The 6,000-nt window shown below is 38.7% G+C and overlaps 1 pseudogene; it reads left to right on the forward strand.

The window, feature by feature from the left end:
• Nucleotides 1-379: 379 nt before the first annotated feature.
• Nucleotides 380-5,790, forward strand: LOC123477130 (annotated as a pseudogene).
• Nucleotides 5,791-6,000: the final 210 nt, after the last annotated feature.

Here is a 6,000-nt window from a genome sequence, read left to right on the forward strand (position 1 = left end):
ACGATAGTTTAAAATAAATAGAAAAATCAACAAGTCCAGTCTTTTTTTATTAATAATAAAAAATTGGTGAAATCGAAAGGATTGCCATCCGAATAAGCAAATATATATCTAACATATTGTTTCAATAAAAAATTGTTGAAAAAAATTTCTTGTATATTGCAACAGAGCATTTTCAAAAACGAAATGATGAATGCCCTTGAGGCTTGACTTTATTGGAAATGACCATATGGACATTTTTGTTGTGGATCATTCCCTTGGGTCACTCGTTTTGGGGAGTAAGTCAGTGGTGTAAGTTGTGAGAAAACTAATTAACCGTTTGTGATTGGATTTAAGTAATCTGTTCTCTGTTGTGTTTCCTTCTCGTTTGAACTTACGGAAAATGGTTTTTAATAAAAAACCAACTGGATTTATGCTGACAATCATTGCTATGTTTTCGGATAATACTTTACCTGCGTATATAATCAACGAAGAAACAAATTTCCCATCGCATGCTCTTTTGCCAAACCCAGGTAAGATTTCTGTTAAAGATAAACATAGCAATAGAATGTTTCATTAATTGTCAAAATGTTTACCAAAGAGTTTTTTCTACTTCATTGTAGAAAGATTACGTATTTATCATTGCATTTCGTTCCATAACAAAACATACAACTTAAACATATCTATAATATGTAATAAAAATGTAATCTATGTTACATAGGTACAAAATTCATGATTAGATGGGAAGGCGAGAAATTTGAACAGGATTGGCGCATGGATGGATATTGTTGGCGTCAAACAAGGGGAAAAGTGACATAAACCATTCAGAAAAATATCTTTTTCCGGAACACAGTGAAGATTTCAAAGGGGAAGAGAAGGAGAGCCGGTGCACTATCTTTTCCCGGTCTACTTTCAAATTAAGGATCAATTGCGGTGAAACTCCAGAGTCCTTTACCACCCAGTATAACAACACAGTATTGCATCACAAAGAATATCCTAATGAGGTTCTGGTTAACTACGAAGGCAACGCATCGTGCTTCAACAAGGAGTATTCGCACGGATATGCAAAACGGCCTGAGAAAACAGAAAAGCCTCTTTACCGTACTACCCAGTCAGTATTAACAACAGCAAAAGAAAGAAAAGATGACCCACCTTCCCAAGTATATGGCGACATCATTGAAGGTGTAGGGAAGAATATGAAAAAAAAACAGGCTGTACAGGCTCCGAGGAATTTACAGCAAGTAAAAAATGCACAAAAGGCGGCAAGAAGAGCAACAACACTTAGCCATGATGCGCAATACAGCGCCTACTTATCTGGCATTGAAACAAATTTCATGCGGAAGTTCGAGCTGTATCCCGAGTTCAATTACGCGTGTTTGCATTTCGGTGAATATGTATTATACGTTATTTATTATTTTTTAATTATACGTTGCAGATTTTAGGTACGTCTCGGATAACAATTAATTTACATTTTTAGAAATGGCTGATGAATTCCAATTGCTGCTGGATCGCACGGATTCACCGGCAGTCGTAATGGAATACGACACGAACATTGATCTTGTAAGCTTTAACGTTAGTTGGCTTTCATTCCACCATACAGAATATGAAGATCTTCCTGGAAATCCTATTCCCACCATCGGTTTAGCCTGTTTTTTGCACTCAAAGAAACTTCAGTCATCCTATGAATATTTCTTCAACAGGATAAAGGAAGAAATAAAAAGATTAGCGGAAGCTAAAAATATCATAATATGCACAGATGAAGAGCAAGCTATAGTTAACACTATTGAAAAGCTAAGAATATCGGGCATTAAGTTGTTACAGTTTAACAGATTTTATTTAGATTCATGTCATTTTTTGTTATATACATTTTCTAACATATTGAAAAAATGTTTTCTTTTTTTTTATATTCGACATTTTTCGATTGAGCCGTATACTGGACGTATCTATGACATAATTCTTGTATACTTCCAAAATTGTACGTTATATTATTTTTTTTAGGTATTTCCTACTATTGAAACAATTGGCGTGTTGATGTTTATTTAGATTTTACACCAATTACATTACAGCAGCAAAACTAAAGGGAAAAGGTAACAGACGTAGGGAGGAATCGGGAGAAGACTGACTCACTGACTGCCTCGCTGGTCGGCTGGTGACTCGACTTACTGCTGGTGAAGTTTGTCCGTCTTTTATACGGTAACACAGAGAGTCGAATTTAAAGTCAAACGAGGTCAGGCGTGTTCAAAAATATAAGGTCGGCGGAAGAAGGCTGACTTTACCGTTAGAGTAATAAAAGTAGAAAGTGGGTGATTCGGGGCAACAAATTTGGGGTCAAAACAGGGCAATAAAAGCCACGCGTTAAATTTTACCGTTTGAATTCTGATTTGGTCGGCGGATTCTTACATGGGTCCCCGTCAAAATAGATTGCGTCTCGCAATCTCTGTTCTCAAGATAGTAAAATATGCAGTTGAAGAGAAGAAAATATAAGACAGGAATATTCGAGGAGCTTTATCGCGTTGGTAGCTTTCTCAGATGGAATGAGACAATTTTCTTATTTGGAACGAAATACAGCGAAGGAGAAAAGATACAGCATTAAACGAGTAGTGACGCAGACGTCTAGGAGCGCGAAGCTCAGTGTGGCGTGTTCCGTTGAAGGAAATATGTACGCCTTTGAGCACGGAGCTCGATAAAAAATAATCTGAAGTAAAGTGTCTAAGCCTAGACGGTCTTTTGAAATCAGATTTACAACAGCAAAACAAAGAATATGAAGAAAGGGTGGTGACGCAGACGTCTACGAGCGCGTAGCTCAGTGTGGCGCATTCCGTCGAAGGAATTTTTACGCCTTCGAGCGCGGAGCTCGATAAAACAAATCTGAAGCAAAAGTGTCTAAGTCTAGACAGTCTTTACGAATCAGATTCAAAACAGCAAAATAATGAATATGAAAAAAATGAGTAGTGAGGTGGACGTCTGGGAGCGCGGAGCTCAATGTGGCGTGTTCCGTCGAAGGAAATATGTAACGCCCTCAAGCCCGGAGCTCGGTACAGATACAATTGCCTTTGCAAGAGGTGTGCCTAAACCTAGAACACAGCTTCGCAAACAGATGTGTCAATAAGAGAAGAAGCAAGATTCTAATCTCAATAAAACTTCAGCTGTTCCAAAATAAAAAAAAGATAAAGAATAGTTTGCATGAGAATGTCCTCTTTGGTTAAGTGGAGGGATAAGAGGGTGGAATAGAAGTGAAGTAATTTTTTTTTTTTTGCTGTAGTCTATATAAATCTGGAGGTGTCAAATTCAAAGGGGAACTAGTTTTAGGTGGAAAAATTATGTAAGAGAAGGGGGGTCTAAGATAGTTGTGAAATAAGTTGGATCGGTTTCAAATTGTAATGTTGAATTTCCAATGTCGGTTTGGTCGGGTATTCGCGTGGTCTAGGTGATGGGGGCTTAGGCGGCTGGGCAGACAAGCACGCACCGTCTTTGCGCAAAAAGCAACGGCTCTTTCGTGCAACCTCTTCTTCGTTTCTTAATTTTGACCGTTGGCCGTGGCCGATCAGAGACTCTGAAGGTTTCGGCTTGGTGTACAGCGTTTGAAGCGCGTTGATCGTCACCTGGCGTCAAGTGGGCATCGTGTAGGATCGAGTGTAAGAGCTCCAACTGGTCCAGATGTTTCAGCCCGGGTTGGTCTTCGTGGTCATCAAGGTGGTCGGAAGTCACAGCGATTTTTGGTTCCTTTGTTTCCTCACTTGCCGACGTGGTAACAGCTGCGTTTTCGCAAGTTGGTTCAGGAAGAGGGATGGAAAAAATGCAACTTACAGTCCTTTGATGTTCCAACACTGATGCTCGTATGACAGATTCATCCGCGAATATGCTGTTTCCATTTTGGTGATTTTCCTTGTCTTCGTGTTTTTCCGGGTGGGAAGAGACTTTCTCAATGGTGACTCGGCTTGCGACAATAGCAGACGAAAAAACAGGTCGAGATATTTTAATTTTCAGTGTTTTACTTACAAATTTTTTTAGTTTCTTGACTTTCTCCAACCACAATGCCTTTATTTTCTTCTTTAAAGGTTTTTCTTTGATGTCGGTGACAGAATATTTGTCTTCAATTTGTGCCATCATCGGCGAAGAACTGTTGTAGTAGAGTTTTGGTAACGCGTCCGTAACGGCCAAGACTTCGGTCGGCGGGTTCGTCCTCGCTGCCACCAGATGAAACAATTGGCGTGTTGATGTTGATTTAGATTTTACACCAATTACATTACAGCAGCAAAAACTAAAGGGAAAAGGTAACAGACGGAGGGAGGAATCGGGAGAAGACTGACTCACTGAATGCCTCGCTGGTCGACTGGTGACTCGACTTACTGCTGGTGAAGTTTGTCCGTCTTTTATACGGTAACACAGAGAGTCGAATTTAAAGTCAAACGAGGTCAGGCGTGTTCAAAAATATAAGTTCGGGGGAAGAAGGCTGACTTTACCGTTAGAGTAATAAAAGTAGAAAGTGGGTGATTCGGGGCAACAAATTTGGGGTCAAAACTGGGCAATAAAAGCCACGAGTTAAATTTTACCGTTTAAATTCTGATTTGGTCGGCGAATTCTTACACTATACCTCGTGCTAGATGTCACATTCACGCATGGATGAATATAAAAATGAAGTTAAGAAGTCTCGGGATCTCAACGAAGCCTGAATTGGAAAGGTATCGTGAACAATTTTACGAACTTCTACACCATGAATCGTACCACGCAAACAGCGTTTCGCTGGATACCTTACAAAGACATGTACGGAACAATGTATGTAAATCCTATAAAATTTCACTGAAAATTCATATTTAAATCATTTTTTAGGTTTTTTCAGTTTATTTCGAAAAAAATATTCACCCTGACATGAAGGAAATGGGACTTTGGGCACTAAAGGACTACGGGGTTTACAATATTATCTCAACAAATAGAATCGAATCCTTCAACTCCCTTTTGAAAAGGCGATTCGAAAAGCACAGAGGATATGACGAAGAAAAAATCATCGATGGAAGTGCCGAAATATCACGACATCGATTACTTCAAGTGAAAAGAGCTATACGCAGCGTCGGAGAAACGTGAATACTTCGCAAAGAACTGAGGCAGTGTTACCGGTTGATTGATGACGATAGTGAATTGTGCAACTTGGATACTGATGTTCTTGTAAAAGGGAAAAAATTACTAGAGGTAACGCGTAAAAATTATGTACAAAATATACCCAATATGTATTTTGTATAACATATGTATTCATCGCTAGGTTGACAGCACTCCAAAATTATCGAGAAGTACGTACCCAGTCCAACTATTCTTTGCCGTGCACAACTTATAATATTGGAGAACAGAATTTCATTGGTGCCCGAGAAAAAATGTTTCGCTATCACCTCAACCAGCGCTGACACACACTGTGTCACTTTGTTTTCTGGTGAGAATGGAGACCCAAACCAATACTGCACTTGCCCGGGTACCATGACGTGCTCCCATATACTGACTGCAATGATGGCGATTGGATATGTTCCACGACAGTCAAAAGGATGGTCGAATGGTACAAGACTCCGAAGAAATATAAAAAGCTCGAAATCAGGAACTAAATTCCATCCTAGATCAAGCAAGGCAAACAGAAGGCGCAACGGTTACAAGAAACTGCAAAGAATAAAAAAACAGGTAGACTATTCACTATCATCAAAAAAAGTATGAAATATATTGTAAAATGTAAGCTTTAACATTTATTATTTTGTTACTAATTTCCGACAACCACAAAATTCATCTTAATGTAATTGCATAACCATATATTTATTTTACTCATTAGGAAAGTAAAATTGGTGATGATATATTTTCGATGAATCGCGGAAGAGAAGGAATTTTCACGATTGGAATCAGAGCATTTGAAAGAACTTGATAAAGAAGAAGGAAACGAACCCAAGTGGTAATCTGGTGATGAAAATGACGAAGACCTGAATTGGAAGAAAAAGAAAACAAAAAACATAAAGGAAAAAATAAGGAACCCATATCCATTGTGAAAACGAT

Source organism: Daphnia magna, linkage group LG10, assembly GCF_020631705.1.
Source record: "Daphnia magna isolate NIES linkage group LG10, ASM2063170v1.1, whole genome shotgun sequence".
Classification (NCBI taxonomy): Eukaryota; Metazoa; Arthropoda; class Branchiopoda; order Diplostraca; family Daphniidae; genus Daphnia; species Daphnia magna.